General features: G+C 46.6%; 1 pseudogene; it reads left to right on the top strand.

Annotated features, from left to right (window-relative positions):
• LOC147123419 (uncharacterized) overlaps positions 1 to 26,190 on the top strand; it is a 37,285-nt pseudogene extending 11,095 nt beyond the window's left edge.
• The last annotated feature ends 508 nt before the right edge of the window (positions 26,191 to 26,698 follow it).

Here is a 26,698-nt window from a genome sequence, read left to right as displayed (position 1 = left end):
CTGCAGAGAGGAAATTGAAAATCTGAGCCTGGCTCTAAGGAAGGCAAATGGCATGGTGTGCCTCATAAGCCCGAAGGCAGGCCAGTCGGACTTTACCGGCAACCCAAGCAGAACAGTCCCGCAGGCAGCGCCTGGGGACGAGCTAGTCAGGGAACCAGAGGTTTCACGGCCACCACCCATAGCGCCGAAATTTCAGCAGGTCTGGCGACAAAGGGGGGTGGAAGATGAAGTGGTAGGGGAGGTACAGCAGCCCCCATTAGATGGGTCGGGACCGGGACCGATGTGCCCCATCCGACAGCAGAGGTACGGCCCGCCCGGGGAGGACGATGAACCCGGGGCCATCCAAAACCAATTCGTCTTACCTCATGGCACCCAACAGCTCGGCCATGGTGAGTCATATCCCCAAGCTCTCCGAAACGGGAGACCCCTCACTGCACTTCCGAGAGGTAGAGCAGGCAGCCTGCGTCAACGATTGTGATGACGCAGAGCAGGCCAAGATGTTGCTATTCTCTCTGGAGGGTAAGCTCCTCCAGACCCTTTTGGATGAGTGCAAAAAAGGGCAGAAGGGGTATGACGATTTGAAAGATGAGATACTGGAGGCCATGGGTATGAACGACGGCAGTCCGTTCTCCTGAGTGAAGAGGACAGTACAGCTCGCAGGGGAGGCCCCGCAGGCGTTCGCAGACAGGCTGTGGCCAGTCTACAATAGCGCGTCTGGGAGTGGCGGATCGGGCATTCCTGACCCGGCCGCAGTTGACCCACTGGCTTCGTTGCCTGGTGTCGAACTGCCTACCCCAGATCCAAGCCAAGGCCGAGGCCTCGTTCGACCCCCGAAGCCCCCAAACTACCGAAGAGACCGTAATCCGTCAGCTCACGGTAGCCTATAAAAACGGCAGAAGTAACAAGGCGTCCCAGCAAAAGGGCAAAGTTTATGAGGTTAAACCTTGGGTCCAAAATAAGAAAGAGTGGCACCAGGAAGGGAACCGTCCCTCTCAAATCAAGCTAAATTGCTATGGGTGCGGGAAGGACGGCCATTGGCGCAAGGATTGTAAAAATCCTTGGAAGGATAATAAAGGGAAGAATTCACCACCCCCAGCCCAAAAGGCAGAGGCAGGAGTTCCCACGGTCGAATCACTGTTAGAGTCGATGCGGGTTTTCCTGATCAGCCAGGGAAATGTAGCAGCCACCACTGATGCTTTGACCCCGTCTGCCCCATCCAACTCCCAGCAATGACTAGAACCAGCGCAGCCTGTCGACCTGTGTCCCCGCGAAAATGCTGAGGGGAGCAGGCCCTATGTTAAGATGGGGGTGAAGATGGTGCAGGGGAGATATTCGGTGGACACTGGAGCTTCCAGCACGGTGGTCCATTTGGAAGACCTGACCAATTCACCCCGGTCTAACAAGGTCCCATTTAGCTTAATGGGATCCACAGGGAACGAGCAGGCTGGGGGAAGGTCAAAACCTTTGGCCATAGATTTAGGATCCCTCCATACCACGTGGGAGGGTAACCAAAAGACCGACGAGTTGGCCAAGCAGGGGGACAGGGAAGGAGAGTTCTGGGACCCCTGTGGAGCAGGCCCGATAGCAGCAATCCGGGACAAGGGAGGCACACAGGGGGTAGCTTTGGCCCCGGACCAAAAGCAGGTCTACGAGCATGGGGAAGCAGCATCGGAATAACCGATTGCAGCTCGAACCTAACAAAAGTCACCAGTGGGAGATAGGGGACCAGGTAATGGTGAGGAACTACGCCCGAGTGGGGAGTTTAGAGCCACTATATGGGACCCTATAGCATAGTGGATAAAGCCAGCCCCATGGTGTATGCAGTAAAATTGCCCCAGCGCACAATATGGTTTCATGTAAACCAATGCAAGCTGTTCAGGCTGGAGGCAAAGAAACAGGCAGCCGGGATCCAACCCGAGGTTAAAAATCCCCAGCCCGCAACAAGTTCAAGTACACAGGCTGTGCAAGCAGGCGCAGTCGCGTGCGTCAGGGGAGGAGTCACCCAGCCCCCTGTTCAGACCACTCCCCCCATCTTCTGGGATTCAGGTGGGGAGGAGGAGGAGCCCGAGCCAGATGACCCCACCTACAACACAGGTTTTGAACCTGAAGGCGGAGACCCTCAGCCACCGGCAGCCAGCAGTGAGGGATTACCTGTCCCCAGCTTAGGTTCGGGAGGGGTGGGACTCAAGGGAGAGGACCCTCAGCCAGCGGTCGTGGGAAACCCACAGGCTGCGCCCACAAAGGCTGGGGTCCGAGTAAAAGGTCCACTCACCAAGGTGGCCCCACCAGTAGCCCTCCCTAGAACGTCCCCTCAAACACCCCAGCCCAGAAAGGTATGGTCACCAGCTCCCCAGCTTAAAACGACAGCCTCCCGAGCCAGGGAGAAGCCGAAAGACAAAGGTCCCCAGCTAGCAGCTACAGACTGCAAGGGATCGGAAGTGCAGGTCAGTGCAGCCACGCTGCAGGGAGCAGCCTGCAACAGCCCAGACAGGAATTAGGCTGGCCGCTCGGAGACGGGCGGCAGATGTATATAGCTTTAGTAGTTTAAGTTTATAGTGTTAATATAGTGATCTGGGTTTTTATGGTTGGGGTTGTCCACCGGGTGGTGCTGTAGCCAATGCTGCTGCTAAGGTCAGGGGTTTCGCTTCCTATATAGGTCAGCACAAGGTGGAATGCCAGGATGCTGATGCAGGCTGTCTGTAAATGTGTTTCCCAGTTGTTAATAAAGTACTCGTGTTAATTCTAACATCTAGCCTCTTTGAGCTCCTTGTTCCACTTTCTGGATTTATCACATTTGGCAACGAGGCAACTAAAGGACCCTGCATAAAGAAGAAAAGTCTGCCGGGACATTTAAAGAACAAAATCACGAGCTAAAGTTAGCTACAAGCTGGAAGAGAGCATGGCTGCCACGATAGGAATGGTTTCCGCTTTTGATATTCAAGCACAAACCTGGGAAGATACTGTGAAGTGTTGGGTTATTTTTTCGAAGCAAATGAAATAAATGATGCCGGAAAAAGGAAAGCCATTCTGCTTAGTTCAGTGGGAAGCCAAACCTACAGTTTGATGAAAAATCTGCTCAGTCCTGAAAAGCCTGGAGACAAATCATTTGTTGAATTAGTGGCCTTGCTAAAAGAACATTTCAACCCTAAGCCTAGTGAGATTGTACAGCGGTTCAAGTTTAATTCAAGGAACAGAAAAGAGGAAGAGAGCGTAATGGACTATGTAGCGGTGTTGCGTAAATTAGCACAAGATTGCAATTATGGGAACAACCTGAAGGAAATGCTGCGAGATAGGCTAGTTTGCGGAATTATGGACAACCAAATGCAGCGTAGATTATTATCCGAGACTGGGCTTACTTATGAAAAAGCATTGGAACTTGCTCAAGCCATAGAGACAGCGAACCGAGATGTAAAAGAAATACAGGGTTCAGACAGGGCTAATGCTACGCAAGTTGCAGGTCAGGTTGTTGTGCACAAGTTGAACATGCGTCAGAAACCACAACATGAGCATGTGAAGGCATGTTATAGATGCAAGGGCGATCAACTGGCGAGTGAATGCCGGTTTCTGGAGGAAAAGTGCTACAAGTGTGGGAAACAAGGACACATAAAATGAGCTTGCAGGGCGAAATCACCTGTGGAGGAATCAAAACCAAAACGGGGAGGACAACAAAACCAAGGGAGAGAAGTGAAAAAACATGGAGCACACCACATCAGCGGGGAAGCTGAGGAAGAAGAGGACATTTTCATAATGTATAGCATGTTAGAGAACATTCCAAAAGTGGCTCCTATCACATTGCAACTGACAGTAAATGACTCTAAGGTGAACTTTGAAGTGGATACAGGGTGTGGCGTGACCATAATGAACAAGGCAGAGTACTCAAAATTGTGGAACCGTGCAAAAGTTCCAGAGTTAAAGCCTTGCTCCCTGCATCTTAAAACGTATACAGGTGAATGAGTAGTGACATTAGGTACAGCTAAGGTAACTGTGCAACACAGGGACATGGTGGAACAGCTACCTGTAGTTATAGTATCGGGTACCGGACCAAACCTGTTAGGTCGGGGCTGGATAAAAGAACTTAAATTAGACTGGGGAGCAGTACATCAAATAGATGCGGGCAAACAGTTGACTTTGCAAAAAGTGTTGAGTGAACATGAGAGTGTGTTCAAGGAGGAACTTGGCACATTTAATGGCCCCCCAGCTAAGATTTATGTAGACAAGGAGGCACCGCCAAGGTTTTTTAAACAACGACCTGTGCCTTATGCCATGAAGCCAAAGGTAGAGGCTGAGCTTGACCATCTATTGAGAGAGAACATACTGGAGCCGGTGAAATGTTCGGAATGTGCAGCTCCCATAGTACCTGTTTTAAAACCGGACAATTCGGTAAGACTCTGTGGAGACTATAAATTGACTGTCAATCGGGTGTCCAAACTAGAGCAGTATCCTATTCCCAAAACAGAGGATCTCTTTGCAAACCTGGCTGGAGGAAAGAAATTCACAAAGTTGGATATGAGTCATGCCTACTTGCAGATTACACTGGATGATGAATCAAAGAAGTATGTCACCATAAATACACACAAGGGCTTGTTTACATATAACCGCTTACCGTTTGGTGTCTCATCTAGTCCAGCTATCTTCCAGAGGACAATCGAAGGTGTACTGCAAGGGATTCCACATGTTTCCATCTATCTGGATGACATTCTGGTGACGGGAAGAACCAACCAGGAGCATCTGAGCACTCAGAGAGGTACTACAGAGATTGGAGAGGGCAGGGTTCCGGCTCAAGAGGAGTAAGTGCACTTTCCTGGGGAATGAGGCAGTGTTCCTGGGACACAGAGTGGACACCACTGGGCTCCATCCACTCAAGGAGAAGGTACAAGCACTGCAGGACACCCCTGCTCCTACAAATGTGGCTGAGTTAAAAGCTTACCTGGGACTGCTGAACTATTATAACAGGTTTTTACCAAACTTGTCAACAGTGTTAGCACCTCTTCACAAACTACTGCGCAAGGAGACACCGTGGCAGCGGGGAGAGGAGCAGGGGGTTTCATTTGAACAGTCCAAGAAATTGATGCTGTTGTCGGATGTGCTGGTTCACTACAATGCAGAGAATAACATAATACTCTCTTGTGACGCTTCATCTTACGGGGTGGGAGCAGTTCTTTCACACTGCATGGAAGATGGAACTGAAAGACCAATAGGGTTTATGTCCCGAACTCTAACACCAGCGGATAAAAACTTCCCAGTTAGACAAAGAGGGGTTAGCAGTAATGTTTGGGTTACAGAGGTTCCACAAGTACATATATGGCAGGAAGTTCACAATATGCACCGATCATAAACCTCTTCTCTCTCTTTTCAATGAAATGAAAGCAGTTCCACAGATGGTGTCACCCCAGATCTAGAGGTGGGTCGTGACATTGAGGGCGTATGAGTATGTCATCGTCTACAAGGCGGGCAAGCACCATGGGAACGCAGATGCCTTGAACCGTCTTCCACTGCCAGGCACACCTATCCGTGCAGCTCCAGAGGACAGAGTGTTGATGTTGGAGGACACTGACACAGCACTTGTGACTGCAGAGCAAGTAAGAACATGGACAGGTAAAGATCCAGGACTGTCTAGTGTTCGAGAATATGTGGTGAGGGGATGGCCACAGCATCCGGAAGGGGCTGACTTCACACCCTACAGTGTCAGGAAAACAGAGCTGAGTGTGCAGGATGGTTGCGTGTTGTGGGGAGCACGAGTGATTATTCCATAGCCAGCACGACAGTCTATCCTAGAGCAACTACATCAGTGTCATCCTGGGGTCTCGCGTATGAAAGCCTTGGCTAGGAGTTACTTGTGGTGGCCAAAGCTAGATAAGGAGATAGAAAATCTAGTCAAGACATGCAGCACTTGTCAGGAACACCGGAAGGCACCAGCAGCGGCTCATCTCCACCCCTGGGAGTGGCCGGATAAACCATGGAGAAGATTGCACTTAGATTATGCGGGTCCATTCATGGGGAAGATGTTCCTCATAATCATTGATGCACATTCCAAATGGATGGATGTTTATCCTGTAAATTCTGCTTCCGCCACTACTACTATAGACTGCCTGTGTCGGAGCTTCAGAAATCAAGGGCTACTGGAGATCGTGGTAAGTGACAATGCCACTTGTTTTGTGAGTACAGAGACAAAAGAGTTCTTGAGGAAAATGGCATAGTGCAGGTGACCTCATCTCTATATCATCCATCCTCAAATGGACTTGTGGAGAGAGCCATACAAACATTTAAAGAGATGATGAAAAAACGTGCAGAAGGGAGTTTAGCAGCCAAAGTGTCACAGATTCTGTTCAGCTGCAGAATAACACCTCAATCCACCACAGGACTCTCTCCTGCTGAGATGTTATTAGGTCATAGACTACGCTCCACTCTTGACCTTGTCCACCCAGACCTAAAAAGGAAAATGGAAAACAGACAAAACAAACAAAAAGAGAACCATGACAAAAGAACAAAGAGCCGAAGTTTTGGAGAAGGAGATGCGGTCCTTACCAGGAATTTCAGTTATGGACCTAAGTGGATTCCTGGTTTCATAGACTCAATGACCGGTCCAGTATCATACAAGGTCATGTTGGGAGATGGTAGGGTAGTACGCAGACATGTAGATCAGATACTTACCAGACAAGGGGAAATTGAAATGAAGGTTCCAGATGCAATGGCTGAGGACAGGTTGGCCCCCAGTTATTCAAGCGCATCTGTGGTGACACCACCAGGGACAGCGACAATTCCACAGGAACCCATTCGTCAAGAGGGAACTATCGTTGCAGAGTCAGATACTCCGAGCACTGCTCAGGAGCAGCTGGTGGCTTCACCACAAACAAGCAGGGACTTTACTGTCAGACATTCACAAAGGCCTCGCAAGCCACCAGAGAGATTGATACTGACCTGTTAGATTCGTCAAGTATGGAACATGGTGAATGGAGACTTCTTATGTGACCCTTAGGAATGGTTGTTTGTTAAGAAATTCATACTGAAATCTTAAGGGGGGAGGGATATAGTGATCTGGGTTGTTATGGTTGGGGTTGTCCACTGGGTGGTGCTGTAGCCAATGCTGCTGCTAAGGTCAGGGGTTTCGCTTCCTGTATAGGTCAGCACAAGGTGGAATGCCAGGATGCTGATGCAGGCTGTCTGTAAATGTGTTTCCCAGTTGTTAATAAAGTACTCGTCTAACATTTAGCCTCTTTGAGTTCCTTGTTCCACTTTCTGGATTTATCACAGTTAAGTTAGGCTATTTTAATTTAATTTAATTGTAAGGATAACCATAGCTGTTGTAAGGATAGCGGGGGTTTGATTGACAGCTGGTTGATGACTTATGTCATATCCGGGGGCAGGATCTGACGCCATCTTGGCCATGCTTTCAGACTGTACTGGGAGACACAGAAGCAGGACTGAATAAAATGGTTCTCCTCAACAACTGCTTGTGAGACTCGTAATTAAGTTACTAAGATAACATTACATGGTACCAGGATTTATAGAACTCACGATAAGGAGATACTACAACAATGGAAGGAATTAAACCTCCGGCTAATCTGCAACTAGAAGGAAATGTGGATGAAAATTGGCATGTCTTCAAGCAATGCTTTCTTCTCTACCTCACAGCGATTGACGCTTCGACTAGCTCTGGAACACATAAAGTAGCTTTGTTGCTAACAGTGGCTGGCTCGCAGGCAATCGAGCTGTTAACACATTTATGTTTGCAGCCGAAGATGATAAAAATGATCTGGACAAGGTGATAGAATGGTTCGATGAATACTGCACTCCAAAAAAGAATGAAACGTATGAGAGATTCGTGTTTCGCTCCCACGTGCAAAAGCAAGGAGAATCCTTTGATTTTTTTTGACGGACTTGAAAATAAAAGCACAAACATGCAACTTTAGGGACCTGAAGGAATCCATGATACGTAATCAAGTCGTTTTTGGAATACTCGACAAGAAGGTGAGGGAGAGAATGCTTAGAGATAATAACCTAAATTTGGATGCAGCAGTGAAAATTTGTCATGCTAGTGAACTCTCAGCCATGCACACGAAAACGTTCGAAGGGAGCAGCATAGCAGAAGAGAGCGCCCTGGGGCTAAAAAACCTGCCAGTGGATGTGATACACAAAAGGGACACAAGAGGGCCCACGGAGTTCAAGACGAATATGCCTTATGAATGCAGACGGTGCAGTTATAAACACGTGGCCAGACAGTGTCCTGCTTATGGGAAGAACAGTGCAAAATGTAAAGGCAGGAATCACTTTGCCAAGATGTGTTTTTTAGAAGAGAAAACTGAAGGTAAAAAGACAGTGCGTGCTATTGCGACTGAAGAGACAGGAGCGGAGACTTTGTTTGCTGGAATGGTGCAAAATGAGTCAAAACAGGGCAACAATGCTAATGAAGTGCACTCTGTAGGACCACAGACTGAAGCTTGGATAGCTCCCTTGCTGGTAAATGGCACCATTGTTCCCTTTAAGCTAGATACAGGTGCTAAGGCAAACCTCATAAGTTGGAGTGATGCACGGAATCTCAAAGTGCGACCTAAAATACTGAACAAGACTGTGGCCTAGAAATTCAGTTGGGCCCCGTTTGGGGCGCCAAGCTCGCCTGGGCGCCGGAATTACCGCTGCGAGCGGAGCCACTAGCGCCATCCCGATATTCAGTTTCAGCGCCCCAAACGGAGGCGGGCCGCTAATCGAGGCTCCCCGCGTCCCGCTTGGGGCGCTGAAACTGATTATCGCAGCGCAACGTGCCGCAGCGCCACACGCTGCGGCACAGCACACTGCGGTACTGCAGGCCTTCCTCCCACTGTTAAGGGGGAGGTGCCTGCAACAGCGCGAGCCCCGCTCGCGAGTGCCAGCAAATGAGCCCGGCACCAAGGAGAAGTGCCGGCCTCTCGGGAAACAGCCGGCAATGCCACGGGGGGGGGGGGGTTTAGGAGGCCGGGGACGGAGGTGCTGGCAGGCGGCTGCCGAAAAAGCGGCCGCCCCGCACCTCCACCTTAATTTGCGCCACTACCGCCACAGGTAGGCCCTGTGAACCGGTCGCGATTTGCGACCGGCGTTAAAGAGGCGGGCACGACCAAATATGGTGATCGGGGCGGGAGCGGGGTGCTGCGCACACCGATGACGTCATCGGTGGCGGCGCAGCACTACAGGCTAACGCCGCCATTAGCGCCCCGCTAAATATCGCGGGAGGTGTGGCCAGTGGCGCTAAAGCCACTGAGTGCCCTCTTTGGGCGCTAACTGGTGGCGCAGCCCACTGAATCTCTAGGCCTGTGTCTTTGAAGGCATACAATGGACAAAGCATTGAAACAAAAGGAACGTGTAGGCTGAATGTTAAGGTAAAAAATCACATTCACCCTCTGACCTCTGTTATAGTGCCTGAAGGACATGAGTCACTGTTGGGGGACAAGGCCTGTGTGGATTTGGGCTTGGTAAAACGAATCTATACTATCAATGAACAGAACTGTGTGCAGAGTGCCCCCCAAGATACTACAAATCTGACTCATGAGACTATAGCACACAAATATGCAGATGTCTTTCAGGGTTTCAGAGCACTGCCCTTTACATACCCCATCAAACTGAGAGAGGATGCACAACCTGTGATTCACACACCCAGGAGAGTTCCAGTGGCTCTCCGTGAAAAACTGAGGAAAGAGTTAGACCGCATGGAGGGACTAGCTGTCATAAAGAAGATTGAGGAACCGACTGACTGGGTAAATTCCATGGTCTGCGTCAATTCAAAGAAAACTTATAAATTGCGTGTCTGCATGGATCCCAAGGACCTTAATGCCAATATCAAAAGAAAGCACTACCAAATTCCAAAGAGAGAGGAAATAGTCAGCGAAATGACAGAAGCGAAAGTCTTCTCCAAAATGGACGCCTCACATGGTTTCTGGCAGTTGAAACTTGATGAAGAAAGTGCTAAGCTGTGCACTTTTAACACCCCGTTTGGTTGATACTCCTACCAACGTCTGTCCTTTGGTATTAGCTCCGCCCCAGAAATCTTTCACAGAGCAATGGAGCAAATCATCGAGGGCCTGGAGGGAGTGCGGGTGTACGTGGATGATCTGGTAGTATGGGGCTCCACTCAAGGGGAGCACGACACCAGACTGGAGAAAACACTTCAGAGAATACAGCAGTATGGACTCAAACTAAATAAAGACAAATGTCAGTTCGGTGTCAATGAAATCACATTCCTCGGAGACAAGATCTCTGCAGAGGAGATTCAGCCAAACAAGTCAAAGGTAAAAGCTATACATGACATGGAGAAACCAAAGGACAAGAAAGGGGTTCAGCGGGCCCTTGGCATGGTTAACTACCTAGGAAAATTCATTCCAAATCTAACAGAGAAAACTGTTCATCTGAGAAAACTGCTGCACCAAGAGACTGAGTTCCAATGGGGACATGAACATGAGAGAGAATGGAAGGGGCTGCTACACATTCTAGCAAGTGAACCCCTACTGAAGTTCTTCTGCCCTAAAAAGAGGACAAAAGTGTCCACAGATGCCTCTAAGAATGGATTAGGGGCTGTCCTTCTACAGGAAGATGAAGGAGAATGGCGACCAGTGGCGTATGCGTCATGCTCCATGACGGCTACAGAGTGCCGGTACGCGCAGATCAAGAAGGAGTGCCTTGGCTTGGCATTTGGGTGTGAAAAATTTCATACCTACATCTATGGTCTTCCCAAGGTTATCCTAGAAATGGACCATAAGCCACTGCTAGGGATCGCAAAGAAGAATCTGTGTGACATGTCACCACGGATACAACGCCTGATGATGAGACTTCAACATTACGATTTCGAGCTAACATACGTGCCAGGGACACAAGCGTTCATTGCAGACACACTATCCAGGGCTGCGCCGTATGCCACACAAAACAGTAAAACAGAAGAGGATGTCGCTCTTCATGTGGATATGGTCTACGCAGCATTGCCCGCCACACAGGAGAAACTATCAGTGATAGTCACAGAGACATCAAAGGACCCAGTCCTGAGTAAAGTAATGAGAAATCTTCAAGAGGGCTGGAAGAAAGGGTCATGTAAACAATATTATCACATTCAGTCTGAGCTCTCTGTGGTCAATGGATTACTGCTTAAGTGTGACAGGATAGTAGTGCCCACCTCTAGGCAACGAGAAATGCTCAACAGGATACACGAAGGGCATCTGGGTGCAGAAAAGTCAAAAAGGAGAGCACGTGAGGCACTCTACTGGCCAAACATGAACTCTGATATTGACCAGTTGATCAGCGAGTGTGCTACATGTCAGGAGTATCACTACAAGCAAGTAAAAGAGCCCCTCATTACCACAGAGCTCCCATCACAACCTTGGGAAAAGGTCGGAACTGATATATTTCACTGTGAAGGAAAAGACTATTTGTTAGTTATTGATTATTATTCCAATTATCCGGAGATTGCTCTCTTGTCCAGTACTACATCAAGAGCTGTGATAACTCACCTGAAGTCAATCTTTGCCAGGCAGGGCATCCCTCTAACCCTGGTCTCTGATAATGGCCCTCCCTATGCCAGTCATGAGTTTCAGTTATTTGCTTCAGAGTATGAGTTTAATCATGTAACCTCCAGCCCGCTCTATCCTCAGGCTAATGGAAAGGCGGAGAAGGGGGTACAGATTGTGAAAAGACTATTAAAGAAAGCAGCACACAGCAACACTGACCCATATCTGGCCCTGATGTCATACAGGGCGGGCCCGCTAGCAAGTGGCAAGTCTCCAGCTGAGCTCTTACTGGGTCGGAAAATCCGTACACGACTTCCCAGTTATGTCACACCTGACCACAGAGATGAGGTGTGGGCAGACAAGGCTCGTAAGCTACAACAGAAACAAAAAACACTTCACGACCGCACAGCCACTACACTAGTGCTGCTACAGGCGAAGGATATAGTTCGCATTGAAGGGCCTGAGTCATGGCCTACAAGAGCCACAGTTCTACAACAGGTCGCCCCCAGGTCATACAGTGTCATGACAGAGAACGGCAAAACCACAGAGACCTTTCAGCCTCAGGAGGACGGAGAGGATGACGAGATGAGGAAAATGCCACAAAGAGACGAGATGAGGGAAATGCCATAAAGAGACGAGATGAGGGAAATGCCACAAAGAGACGAAGGACACAATAGTGATAATGTGGATACAACTGGGGTGGTTCAGCAAACACCCATCCAACCACGCAGGTCACAGCGCAACAGAAAGCCTGTAGTTAAACTTAACCTGTAGACAGGGATTGATAAGACTGTAAACAGTTAATGGACTCATGGGTGTGGGTAAGGTTTATACCTACCTGCAATTAGTTACACTGACTGGTTCTATATGATGTTAACAAGTTCTATGTGTTATGTTATGTTACGTTGTTACTGTGTTATGTCTTCATTGAAGGGGGAAGATGTAAGGATAACCGTAGCTGTTGTAAGGACAGCGGGGGTTTGATTGACAGTTGGTTGACGGCTGATGTCATATCTGGGGGCGGGATCCGACGCCATCTTGGCCATGCTTTCAGACTGTACTGGGAGACACAGAAGCAGGACTGAATAAAATGGTTCTCCTCAACAACTGCTTGTGAGACTCGTAATTACGTTACTAAGATAACATTACAAGGAACAGTTAGTTTCGATTTAAGTATGAAGCCATCTCAGAGTATTGTCCATCTGAGTCGAGGTCGCGGGACCTGACCATACGTCACCCAAGCCAGCGAGTCTCCAGGGAACCTGGCTAGATGCATTTATGTCTATTGCAGGAAATTTCGGAATGTACGGAGGCGTAATCCTGCTCGCCCTGCTCGGGCTGAGCATCGGTAGGAGAGGGGACATCAAGGACCACCACATCTTCGGGTGCTCGGGGAACAGGGTGCCAGTGGCGGTCGACGGTAGCGGCGTACGGGAGGCGGAGGAGACCACCACTTACTTCCATGAGGGAACGTGGCCGGGGTGGCTGGGATCCAATTCATCCCAGTACTCCAGCCAGACTGGGTTCACCTACAGGGAGGCCTCCCTCCAATGCCCCAGGATACGGATCGTTACTCCCAGGATTAGCGTCACCGTGGGCAAAAGGATATGCTTAACATGCAAGGGACACGTTCCCCTGGATAGGTGGTGGTGGCTCAGGAAATTAAATAAAGACATGGGGAACCTCAGAGTTGAGTAGGAACAATTGGGGAACGACACTCATCGGACTTTCACAGGGACCCACGGGGGGTTAAGTGTGTGCTGGGATAAATGGTGGGAACCGGATCAGGGGATCTGTGTCTGTATGTGGGGATCAGAGAAAGCCTGCCCCACAGGCATTTCCATCATTTTCCGCAGCCAGTGGCAAGATAACGGGAGGGGGATGGACTCGGAGTCTTACCTGGACGCATGCGCGATCCCATACTCCCCAATCTCAGTTAATGCCACTGAACTAGTGACCCACCCCCGACAGCCCCTGCGCACGATCGCGACATCATGGACGATAGTAGAGGGATGCCCCGCCACCACCAAGGGACCAGGGAACGGCTTGGTGCTAGTAACTACAGACCAGGTGCTGTATCAAGGGGTGCACTACGCGGTAGCCTCCATGATTTTAAACCTCACCGATGTACACCTACCCACATGGTGCCCCACAGAGACCGCGCAGTTGTATCAAGCCCTCTTAAAAGATATGTTCCGTAAATTTCATGAGTTTGATTTTTCAGACATTGACAGAACCGGACTATACACCCACGAGCTTTTGGAGGGATTGGGAGACAAAGAAGGGGTGCTTTTAATGATGTTTTAACTGGTTTTAACACGGGGTCTTCTGTCATCAACAGCTTAGACGACATCGAGCTGCAGACCCAGTTTAATGGTTTAAAAACGCAATTAAAGAAAATATTAACCGATGAGAATGAGATGGTGGGTTCCGAGTTGCATTTCTCCCACCTGCAGAAATATGTTGTGCATTTCGGTTATCAGATTCCCCCTCTCCCAGAACACCTCACCAAATTGCTGAAAGCCGTTTTAGTGTCACAAAAACACTTCTATACTCTGGAACAGAAGACTGTCCAGATAGGGGCCGACATTTTAGATATTACGACCCCACCCTAGTGGGACGCTTTTGAAAATATAGAGGTCCCATCCTGGATCCGTATGGCATCCCACATCCTGGTGGTGTGTCAGTTAGGGATAGTTCTCTACCTGGTGTGCATCCAGTGTAGGAGAAAGGGTCCCAGATTAGAGTTTAAAACTAAAAAGGTGTGGAAGGAACATTATGCCCGGGTGGAAGAAGAGACACCTGTTTGAGTTTTGCGTCGCATCACTTAAACGTGATGGTCATTGTTTGTTATTTTTAATAAAGATTGTTTCTTCGTTTTATTGCGTTATTTTAATAAAGATTGTGACTGATACTACAGAATAAAACATTTGTAATGTACCAAGTGGTGCAGGGGTGTTGGACCCCCTCCGCCCTTGGATTTCGTAATGAACCGTATTTTCATCTATAGATGCCTATCGCACACTGCGCTTTCTCTAAGTACGGGAAATACATGTGTCGAGGGATTATGGATAGGTAAATACAGGGGAAGGTTGTTTATGGAGGGTCAGAAAATCTTGCTCATTTTTGGAACATGGATACTGCAACCAAGTTTTAGTATCCTAGGGGGGACTGTAAGTTTCGCAAAATTCAGGCAGTTCCCCCCCCCCCCGAAGATTATTTAATTAAAAGAGACCCTGGTTGGACTGATTTTAAAAATCCAAGGGCACACAAAATGGCTGCGGTCAACCTCGTGACCAAAAGCCTGTAAGTTCCAATTGTGGACTCTGTGACAAGCTAACAGCTTGGGTATTTTTGATGTCTGCAAAATCATGAAACCAGACAGAACTTTTACATTTATGTATTGGGAGCAAACTCTGTTACATTCAGGCCCCCGTTTACAGGCCATCAAGCTTGTTTACTCAAATGATCCAAACGATCAGTGGAGCCATCCAGGTTAGGCCGACCCCATCAAGGAATCTGTTGAACAAAGGAGAGCAGTTATGGGACCGTTAGAAGCTATCACCGGCCATCTAAGTCGATGGGCCAAGATCGACACCTTTTGTTTAATTCCAACCTGCTCAAATCAGACAAAGGATGAGCTGATTTAGCGCGTGAGATAAGGGCTACCGAGAGGAGTATAACTATAGCCCCTCAGGAAGCCATGCTTGCTCTCGCTCCTCGCCTCCCACGCCCTGCCTGCCACCACCCCAGGAAGAGGACCTACGACGAAGAGCCCATCCTGAGAGGTGAAATACCCTGCCAGAGACTATTTTATTACTGGGGTATTTTCACCTGGACAGTACCCTGTGCAGCGTTGAAACCACGTGACATCGAAAGGCAGCAGGGCAAAGAAGCAAGATTATCATCTGTTTAAACGACTCGGACTGTTGAGCATGGAATTCTGACCCCTCATAAGATAGCCTAGCGAGGTTTAGAGGGTGGGAGTTAAGGGGATTGCTAAAATTGTCATTTTTCCTCGATGTGCCATTTATTTCCCATCCCTGTTAAGTGTAAGTGTACTGCATCCATATTATCCTTTGTATAGAATTGTTCTCTGGTAATAAAATCTTGGTTTTTCTTTGCACCAAACCACTGGTCTGCTCGTTTTCTAAATCGCTACCTGCAAATAAGTCCAGTGGTCAGAACTCAAAGGGGCGAGCGATTTGAACCGCTCAAAGGGGGTAGTCAGAGGCATAACTGACGAACCCAAGACACCCACACAGTAAAACCCCTCACACTGCTGTGCACATGTGTGTGGGTTCCGGACCAGGGTCATGAGCCAGTCATGAATGGATAACCCTTGTTGTTCAACAGTCAGCCTTTGAGTTGGCGTGGTGGGTCAAATACAGGTGGCACAGAGGACTGCCGCAGAATTAAGGAATCATGACTGCTGGCAGGATAATGGGCGTTCACCTGCATTTTGAGCTGTCTGTGGTCGCACACCAGTTGCACATTGAGGGAGTGAAATCTCCTTCGGATCATGAAAATGGCTGAGTTCATATGAGGCGCACACAAGGCAATGTGCAGGCAGTCAGCCTGCATTCCGTACAAACCTTCATGCTCGCTCCGCCTGCTTGTCACTGGCAAGAGAGAATGAGATGAAGCTGTCTCTCTGTGCATAGAGAGCTTCTGTACCCTCCCTTAGGCAGCAGTGAGGAGCACACAGTTGGAAAATTAGACCTTAAATATGTAAATAAAATAACAAACTGTGGGCAGAGGTGTGTGTTTCATACAGCTGAGAAAATAATGACAGCTGTTCTAGTTTAAAAAAATAATCATTGTCTTCATGTGCACAGCACTCCATTTAATGATATACTTGAGTTCAGAAAGCTCACTTTTAATATCAACACTTACCATTCTTGAACTGGTGGAATCAGGTTCTGTGGGCTACACTGAGATAACAGACATTCCTATTTTGACATGTATTTGTGCATCAGAGGTTAACCGTGAGTCTATGATTTAACCTTTGATCTTCTGACTTTCCATTGGCCTGTTAGCCTGCCTTTGTAGCTGTTTCTTAGCCAGGATTCTGCAAATTGCTCCAACCTTGGATGACAGTTTTTTAAGGAGAAAGGGGTAAGGAGAGGTGTATTAGATAGAAATATGAAATTAAAGTTAACATAATAAAAGTAGCAGCTAGAGAGAAAAAATGTGGTACAAGCAAAAATGTGGAACAAGAGAGAAAAGGAGTGAAAAAGGAAGATAGAGCTAGCAGAAGAAAAGTGTTTGAGAATTTTTCTTTAGATTTAGGATTGTGCTTTATGCTTACAGACTTAATGGGCCGGAACTTGCTCTGAGCAGCGAAACATTCATTAGACTTGCACTTGCCCGTAGACTGTCTGTGGGCTTTTGCACTGGAAGTTCCTCTGGGGACCTGTGGTGAGCAACTTTGTATCTCCTTAACCAATTAGATTTAAAAATCATTAACGAGCAAAGCCAAGTCTGAACCAGGAAATTTCAGTTAGAATTGTGAACTCACTGTCAAATCATGTACAGAAAGCAAAATAAAGAGAGGGAAAGAAAGATCAGCTATGATCTCATTGAATGGCAAAACAGGCTCGAGGGGTTAAATGTCCTACTCCTGTTCCTATGTTCCTATGATTAGATTAAGAGAGAGATAAAAGAGGCAGAAAGGAAAAGTAGTAACATGTTTTTATTTTTTAAATTTTTTAATTTCCAGCAATAATTTAAAGCTGAAGGAATGTGACTCCACACTTGTAAAAGTTACTTTTCAGTGCCAGAGGGGTTATTTGGCAGTAATTAAGACTTACCACACTGTTAAAAGGATACTGACACTGGAATGGACAAACCCTAACATTTTCTGACGAGTTTAGTCTGTATCTATGAGGTAAGTGCAGCAACTTCATACCATTCAATACATTTGAATAGCAAACCAGATGGAGAGATGGTGTTTTTGGGTAGCTTTTGGAGGAGCAGGGCACCTCAGCCAGCAACTTCCGGATTTCCGCATTAACCTGAGCATGTGTGGTGGCTAGAGGTTTCTGTCTGTTTTGCGCATAAATAACAGTGAGGGATGATAGTTTCACTATTATTTTTACAGCAAAATCCAGCCCAATATTACAGTGATAAAGGTATTCCTCATATTGGAAAGCTTCAGTACTGTAATACTAATGTTTGTTTCAGTAAGAGTGTGTGAGCTGAGAACTCATGAAACCCAGTTGACCTCGGAAGACTGGAATTTCCCTGGATTTGCCAGCAATCTAAGTGCTAAAGGTTCCTGAAAGGTTTCCTGTATAATATGGTGTATAAATGAGAGTTGTCTGAGCATAATTATATGTGCAACAGGTCTGCACATTTAGAAAAAAGAGAAAATTGAAGCACCCTTATCATCAGCCTTAGTAACACTTCATCAGCTTTAGTAACGCAAAGTGTAATTACTCAAGAATTGCTGCAAAGTCTAACATTGAAATTGTTGTATATTCAAACTGGAAGTTACAGTTTGAATTAAACTTTGTCATTTAATATTTTCATTGTGCTCTGGCTCCTTTTTTTACCAGTCTTCTTAATAGAACCCATAATTTTACTACATTTGCCAGCTATATTTATGCAATATATATAATTTGTTGTTGGCCTCCTGAAAATAATAAATATTTACATGAAAATTCAGAAGTTGGATTTTATAACTCAAAGCTGAGGGTGGAGCAATTGAACCGTATACTGGTGTTACCACACTGCACCAGACAGCCACTAGACAAATAGCTGAGGTTATAAGTTCAAATCTAAATGTGTGCTGGGAACAAGCTCTCTATCAAACTGACTCGTGTTCGCTTAGTTAGAGTTAAATTAGTTCAGTTGAGTTTGATAAAATCTCATATTTCATTTTACCTGCCTTTTTTTCCCCATCTACTTTCTCCCTTTCTCCTCTCTTGAAGTCAATGACGTTGTACTGTTGTAATGCTCCACAGGTGCTGAGAGTCTTTCAGCACATCGCTCCAAGTGGCCATTCCCCATGAGTGGTTCTAGCTAATGCGTGTCAGCAGGCTTTTCATCTGGGTGGCCAAGCCTGACTCTGGGTTGATGTGCAATGTATCTTGTCCCTTTGCAAATGCACTCCAGCAGTTTCCTGAACCAACACAAGTGACCCTACTGTCAGGTTGGCTGCTGGAGGAGAATCTATGGCAAAAGCCACAGTGACAAAGTTAAGTTTTAAAAATTATTTCTATCCAGTGGACTAATAGGGGAATGTTAGTTCTTGCATGTCGAATGGACAATGTCAAAATCCAGGGAGAGCATAAATCCAGATACTTCTTTTAATCCTTAATAATCTTTGAAGGGGGTAGAGATATGCAGCCTCATGATGAGCAGTCATCTGTGCTGTATCTATTAGGGTAGTGAAGAGGGAGGTGTGTATGTCTGATCATTGACAGCCTAATGATGAGGGGGTAAACATGTCATGGAGATGTGTCCACATGATCTCTCTCCAGTACCTTATGGAGGGGAATGTGACCTCATGGCTGTTACCTGTAAGCTCTCTTTGTGCAGTTCAACTTATGCTAAGTAACCTGTGGTCTAGAAGTCCACAGAGTCTTATCCAACCGTAATGTGAAACCCTCTGTAATACAACGGTACTAGGCATCTAAAAAAAATGTTTCCAGGAAATGTCATTTCAGTTCTTAATTATCTGAAGATAAATTGCACACCTGTTATCTTTTCTGATGACGAGTGTGTTTACTTTATTTTGTCACCTATTGTGTTTGACAATCCATTGTGCTGAAAACCAAACTACATCACCAATAGGCTTATGGCATGCTCTTCATGCACAGTGGTGCATAAAGCCACAAGTTGGTGATAATAATAGTTATTTGTCTAGCACTTCTAGAAGTATTGGTGAGATAAAGAGGTAGGTGTTGTGTATGTAATATGTGTGCTACTTTGAACCTATGGACAGGACTGCACTACTTGTTGGGCGTAGTGATACGCAGTACCACTCCTGGCCATAGGGGTATAAATAGTACTGTGGGTACTGATTCCCCTCAGTTCCCGCCTGTGGGCATGAAGTAAAGACCTATGTGCAGTCCCTACCTCCAACCAGTAAAGGCCTGTTTGAGTTATACGTTTAAGTCTTTGTGTTAATTGTTCAATACAATACACATACTTAACACTGGCGACGAGTCAGGCTCTTACCCTGCGGCAGTTATTCCAGGCGGCTTCGTCCAAAGACAGGACGTTGAAGAGAGGTTTCAATCCTCAACACCCCACTCAAAATTGAAGGGCAGCAGAAATCCTGACAGCTTCCAGCGACTGGAAGTGACAGGCATTAGGACCCTGAAGCCTCCATCAGCTTGTGAACCGGAGTAAAGACAGGACTGGGGAAGAGAGAGAGGTAGGGCGATAGCGATCGGCAGATAAGGGCCGGGCCGCTTTGAAGTGAGGGGCGCAGCCGGGCCAGCGATCGGGACCAAAGATAAGAGCCGCACTCGGACTGAAAGGCGCGGCGGCTGCAGAAGCTCAAGGTGCGAGAGTCGCGGTGCACAGCGCGGGCTATCGATCGCGGCGAAGATAAGGGCCGCACTCGAGGGCTGAAGGGAGACGGCGTCGGGGGACGGGTGAAGACCGCCAAGCGCGGGAAAACCGCCATTTTGTGGGCGGAGGACGACGGCAAGAGCGGGAAGCCGCCATCTTTGATAACAAGTAAAGAAAATAAAATCTGAGAAATTGCAAATCTACAATGCCTAAACACGGGAATATTAGCACCTTTGATAGTAACCTCGAAGATTGGGCCATATATGTTGAAAGAGTAAAAAATTATTGTAAGGCCAATAAAATTCGTGACCAAGATAAAGCTCTAACATTATTAAATTTAATGGGTGCGAAGACGTACGGGCAATTGAAACACCTGTTATCACCAGATGAACCGGCGGATAAGACGTTCGATGAGATTGTTACTGTCCTGAAAGATCATCTAAACCCCACGCCGCTGATGCTAGCGGAACGATTTAAATTTTACGACAGAAGGCAGCTACAGCATGAAAGCAATGCTGAATATTTGCTGGAATTGCGTAAATTAGCGAAATATTGCCAGTTTGGAACGGGATTGACAGATGCACTACGAGACAAATTTGTGTGTGGTTTATTTAAACAGGATACACAAAAGCGACTGCTCGAGGAGAATGAGCTGACGCTTGAGAAGGCGGTCACTATGGCAGCAGCACACGAAGCCGCAGCGAGAGGCACGGCAGTAATGCAGCTACGGTCACCGGAGCTCAGTGCACACAAATTGGGTGTGAGTTCTGGCAAATGTTATCGTTGTGGAAAGACAACGCATGATCAGAACCAGTGTTGGTTTAAAAACCAAGAATGTAGAACTTGTGGTAGGCTTGGACATATAGCTAGAGTATGCAGGTCAGGGAAGAAGACCAGCAACAAGAAGTCACCGCAAGGAAAATACGCAAAGGTACACAAGGTGACCGAACAGGAGTCCGATTCAGACGCTAGCAGTAATGAACTGGCTAGCTTAAGCTGTAATGAACTGGCTAGCTTAAGAGTACTCAACGCTGGTAAGGGTGCAGACCTCCAGACAATTTGGGTCACTCTTCAGATAGAAGGAGTCCAAGTAAAACTGGAATTGGACACTGGATCGGCATTGACGGTCATAAATAAGAAAGATTACGGAAAGTTATTCCAACATATTCCCCTACAGGATACGGGGATTATATTGAAAACATACACGGGGCAAAGAGTGTACCCCATCGGGAAAATAGAGGTTGCAGTGGCCCACAAGGGCGAAGACAGTCAAATAATGGACTTATATGTGATATCTGAAGGAGGTCCTCCACTACTAGGACGGGAGTGGATTAGGAAAATGAATATGGACTGGCATTTCCTACAAACAATAACGAGTGAGAACTCGGTGAAGATAGTCGGCCCAGACTCTGGAACGGATGATGGTAAGCCCAACTCAGGTGCAAAAGACAAAGTTTCAGCACAGAATTCCACTGAGCAACAACAACATAGTTTAACTGTGGATTCTGAGTCTGGCAAGTCTACTGATGTGCCCATTTCTGAGGGACACTGGGCTCGAACTCAACTCCATTTCAAACTACAACAGCAATTAGAACAAATGCTTCGCCGTTTTGAGCAAGAGTTGAATGCAACGAAAGAGTTCTTTGATATAGAGTTGGAGAATCTGGAAAGACAACAGAAGCAGCTGATGGAGAAAATGGAGCAGGAGCACACAAAACGTCTGATGTCAGAGGAGTTAACGGTCAGCCAACTCCTGCATATGCTGAAGGACAGGACTCTGAAATGGGAAAAACTTGAACATGAACTTCAATATTCAAACGAAAGGGGTTCGGAGCTCTCAAAGGTTATTGGAAGAGCTGAGGTGGCAACACAGACTGAGATGACTGCAACAGAGCAGCCCTTGGATGCCAAAAGTACGCTGACTCACGTCAACGTAGAACAACAGACCGCTGAAACAGCTGCTCCGGTAGAGGGATTGCATAGTCCGATCAATCAATCTCCAAAGGAAGTTGAAGTATTAAAATCACAAATGAGGTCATTAGTAAACGACTTGCTGAAAGCCCAGAAAAAGCTGGATGCAGAGGTACACATGAAGAAGTCTCTTCAGGAAAGATGTCTGGATTTGGAACAAGAGCTGGCTAACGTCCAGCTAGGTATGGAGGAAATAGACGACCCTCTCACTGGTCTAGCTCAGGACGACACCGAATATTACGATGTCCTGTCCTGCCCAGCTTGTAACTTCGACTCCCAAAGTGCAGAAATCATGGAGGAGCACCAAAAGTCTACGGAACATCGGGAGAAGCTGGCTCTACGACGGAAACAGGAGGAAGAGAAGGAGGAACTGCGCATGCAGCTGGCAGCTGTGGCAGCTGACAATGGAGCCCAGAGAGTCTCCAAGAAGCAGAAAAGGAAAAGTAAAAACAGAAGATGACCCATCTGAACCATTATCACCTCTACCAGATCACACACGTGGTCCCTCCGAACGGAGCCAATTCAGTTCGGAAGTTCAAACTGTTAAATCCATGGAAGGACTATTGAATGAGTCACTCTAGCAACGTGAACCGACTACACCACAGAGATTGAATCTGTGAATTGTTTTCCGCAGAGACTGAATCTGTGATCTGTTTTTGACATGAAGTTATCTATGTATCTATGTTATTCTGTTATGTAAACCTGAAGTTATATATGTATATATGTTATTACGTTATGTTAAATGGGGAGATGACTGTAAAGCTAGGAAGGGAGGAATGTTGTGTATGTAATATGTGTGCTACTTTGAACCTATGGACAGGACTGCACTACTTGTTGGGCGTAGTGATACGCAGTACCACTCCTGGCCATAGGGGTATAAATAGTACTGTGGGTACTGATTCCCCTCAGTTCCCGCCTGTGGGCATGAAGTAAAGACCTATGTGCAGTCCCTACCTCCAACCAGTAAAGGCCTGTTTGAGTTATACGTTTAAGTCTTTGTGTTAATTGTTCAATACAATACACATACTTAACAGTAGGAAGCAATTTTGCCAGCGCCCAGAGTGCGGGTTCGGAGGCGGGTCCGCTGTCAAAATTGAAATGATTGACAGCGGGTTGGGAACCTGCTACAAACCCTCCTCCATGTAAGTTTCCAAAGTGTCGAGTTTGCGATTTCAGAACAGACCTGACACCAAGCAGCGGGGGAGGCATTTAAGATAGTTAACTACTTGTTAAATACTTGTTAACTAAAATTTTGCCAGCCTAGTTCTATTTTCCCACTTTTTTAACAGGGTTCACGTCGTTCAGAGATCACGTCAGGTTCTCCATGTCTCCTCATTGCTGTGAATTGGTGACAGCTGCAAAAGTGGTATGAAAGCTACCATTTCACAGCTGGTCACTTTCCAATGCCAGAAGCTTGAGCCTTCAGGACTTGGAAGACACTTTTGAGCTTTATGCAGTTTGGAAGTGTTTGGAGTAAACTCTCTATCCGCTGTCACCTCCTTGGGGCAAGCTCTCTCACCATTGACAGATCGCTTCTGTCATCTCAACTTCAGCTGCCATCTATTCAAGCAATATCTTTGCCCTTGAAATAATCTCACCTTGGTCCTCTGAATTGTTCCAAGATCAGCCCCACACCAACATCACCAGGCACACCAATAGCACCAATAACAACACCAACCTTCTTCGCAATCACAGGACACAGGGCATCAGCACCCGACATCACTGCTGCCCAGGAGGCCAGTGATGGCATCACCATGGCCAGATTTACTTCACTTAACACTTGCCACATGATGCACCAGATTGACACCACCCCACACCAGCAGCATAAAGCATCCCTACAAAGTCCAAGCCATTCCTTTCACACTCATCACAATTGCGGGGCAGGGGGTGGGGTGGGGGGGAGAGAAGTTATGTCCCAACATTCACTGGAACTCACTAAGACACTTCCAAAGGTGAGCGCAGAGCTGTTCAATAAGCTAAACTGTTAAAAATATAGATTTCAATGTTTGACAACACATTAACAGAAATTTCACACGAACATTGGCTAAACCACCCAAGTGCCTACCCTTGTGTGTTGTTAGTTTGTATGCTTGCAGTAGGTTGAGGGGGAGTGTGAGGGGTGGCTAGTGAGATGGAGAAGTGATAATGTAGATAGAGAGGGGTGGGCGGAGGTGCAAGGTAAGTTGATGTGAGTAAAGATGTGCAGGAGTAGGGTGGGGAAGGCAGAGTGATGTGGATGTGATAAGTGGCACAGCAGGATGAGGTTGAGTGTGGCTTGGCAGTAACGTTTCGCGATCTGCTCAGATCATTGAAAGGTTTGCGCCACAGCAGCCTAGTCATCCTGACGACCTCCTTGTTTCTGCCCTCCTGTGCAATGTGCAACCAGGCTGTGTTGATCTCCTAGAGAGGTCTCTTCTGTCCATGGGAAGGGAAGAGGACCTCCCTGCGTGCTGTGACTCCCTCCATAAGCATATGGAGGGAGTCATGGGAGAGCCTGGGTGCAGCCATGCACCTCTGTGCAGTGTTTGTCAGTGTTTGCAGCACCTTAATGCTGTAGAACACTGACAGCTCAAATGTCAAGATCAATTTGGACATGGTCCATTTAAGGAAACCAGCTGATGACGCGTCATCAAATGACATCACCAGACCCGCTTCCTATTAATTGGCTGGGAACCTCGCAGGGCGGGCCTAACAAGCCCAATCAATGAAAAATTGCTTGGAGAGTGCAGGCTGCAGTAGGCAGCGGGCTGGGACTGCGACACCGACCCTGGCCACCCCGGACCTGCCTCGGTCGGCGAAATCGCGGCCGTAGATTTTCCAATTGGGATTAGTCAGACAGTGTCATTAGCATCTATAAATCAATTAGTCCCAGCTTCCTTTAACATAGTCAGTGCTAAATCTGAAACATAAATCTGACCTGGTCCAAGCTTGTTTGTATTAACTTGGGCTCATTTTCACTGAGAGGAAATTATTCCTAATAAGCAAAATGCAGCAGATGCACAGTGTCACACTAATGTCTGTAATACACCAGTCAATCTTCTGTGGCATTGCACATGGTAAATACAAAAAGGTCAATTTCTAATCTGTCTCTTATGTCTTTTAGCAACTATTTTCCTCTATCTTTCTTCTTTGCTTCTGTCTCTCTCTTCTCTTCTCTCATCCTATTTTTTGCTTCTCTCTCTCCTTTTCCTTCTTTTATTTTTAAAATTAGCATAAATGGCCATTTACATAATTTCTGCAGAGTTTCTGCTGATCTTCCACCGGAATTGCGGTTGAAAATTGGGAGAACACCCACACAATTTCTACCCCAGTAAATTGTAAAAGAATGGGCCGGATCTTGCTGGAAAAATAATGGCATGTTAACGATACACACTGTTATTAACATGCAAATCGCCCAGTAAGTTCAGGGGATTAAGAGATATGCCGTGAGTTGCGAATTTCCAGAACTTGCTGGTCGATTTACATTTCTCTGCCATTTGCTTCACACAAACGGCATTTTGCCCTTAGCCTACCCATTATTTTTAAGAACTTGCTGAATTTGCACATTAATTGCCCATTAAACTTGCCACAGAAAGTTAAGTCTTATAATTAAGAGCGAAAGTACCTTTCTAACAACATGATCATTTTTAATACATTGCCAATTGACCTCTCTGGCCCAGAATGGAAACAATTTAAGGTGTTCAATCTCATTCCTGCATGTAGTCAATTGTTGTTAGACATTTTAAAAATGTCAAATTTTTAATTTTTAAATGTTTTATTACTTTTCCTTTCTGCCTCTTTTTTCTTTCTTTCTTAATCCAATCTTTCCTTTCCTCTCTTTATTTCTCTTTCTGTACCTGATTTGACTTTAATTCACCCACTCTAATTTACCCCCATTCTCAGTCTTTCCTCTGGTTCTTTCACACTCCTTAAATCTCATTGGTTAAGGAGAGATACTGTTAGTCCCGTCATTCATTAAGGCCCCATATGCCCTGCTGCCCTCGCCACACCATTATCAGCTCGCATTTCCAGCAAGTTACACCGCAAAAACTTTTTGAGTTGAAGGGTGCAGAAAAAAGCCTAACTACTGGGGCATGCTACAAAATGCCCTGCTCCATCAAGATCCAGCCCAATTAGTAATTAGTGTAATCTGTGGGCTTTGATTTGCATACATGCTTCTTAATCAGATAATGGGAATGTGCTGGACTCTGAGATGCTGAGAGTCGGAGTTCAGAGAAAGCTGTGGAAATAAAAGATACAAAAAGGAAATTGGAGGAAAGGTAACTAAAAATGACAGAAACCAGGACTGTAGCCGGCACACATAGAATTATTATATCGGGGGCAGACATGCATTGGGCCGACTTCAAAGAGCACAGTGGGAGATCACACCTGACGGACCAGAATAACATTACTGTAAAAACTATTATACAAGAAAAAAAAGCCAGGACAGCAAATTAGAAAAATCAGGCTATCAAGTGGAAGGATTCTCAATGGGGCTAATGGTTACTTGAACGAGGACATCAGGAGCAAGAGACTGTTGATATCTGGTTGAGAGCAGCATTTTTATTTATTTATTTATTTACAAGTACCACTCTGTGGTATTATAGACTATTAAATAATGTTCACATCTGCAGCTGCTGGAACAGTTAAATACAATTATTTCATTATTTTACCTCAGCTTTAAGTTTCGGAGAAACAAACAAAGTCAGCAGCCGGGCTGCACGCCTGCCCAAAGGTGACGCCGGGCCTTGTTTCAATGC

Source organism: Somniosus microcephalus, chromosome 2 (assembly GCF_052327205.1).
Source record: "Somniosus microcephalus isolate GS21.2 chromosome 2, FLI_Smic_1.0, whole genome shotgun sequence".
NCBI classification, from domain to species: domain Eukaryota; kingdom Metazoa; phylum Chordata; class Chondrichthyes; order Squaliformes; family Somniosidae; genus Somniosus; species Somniosus microcephalus.
This window is presented reverse-complemented; position numbering and strand designations above follow the sequence as displayed.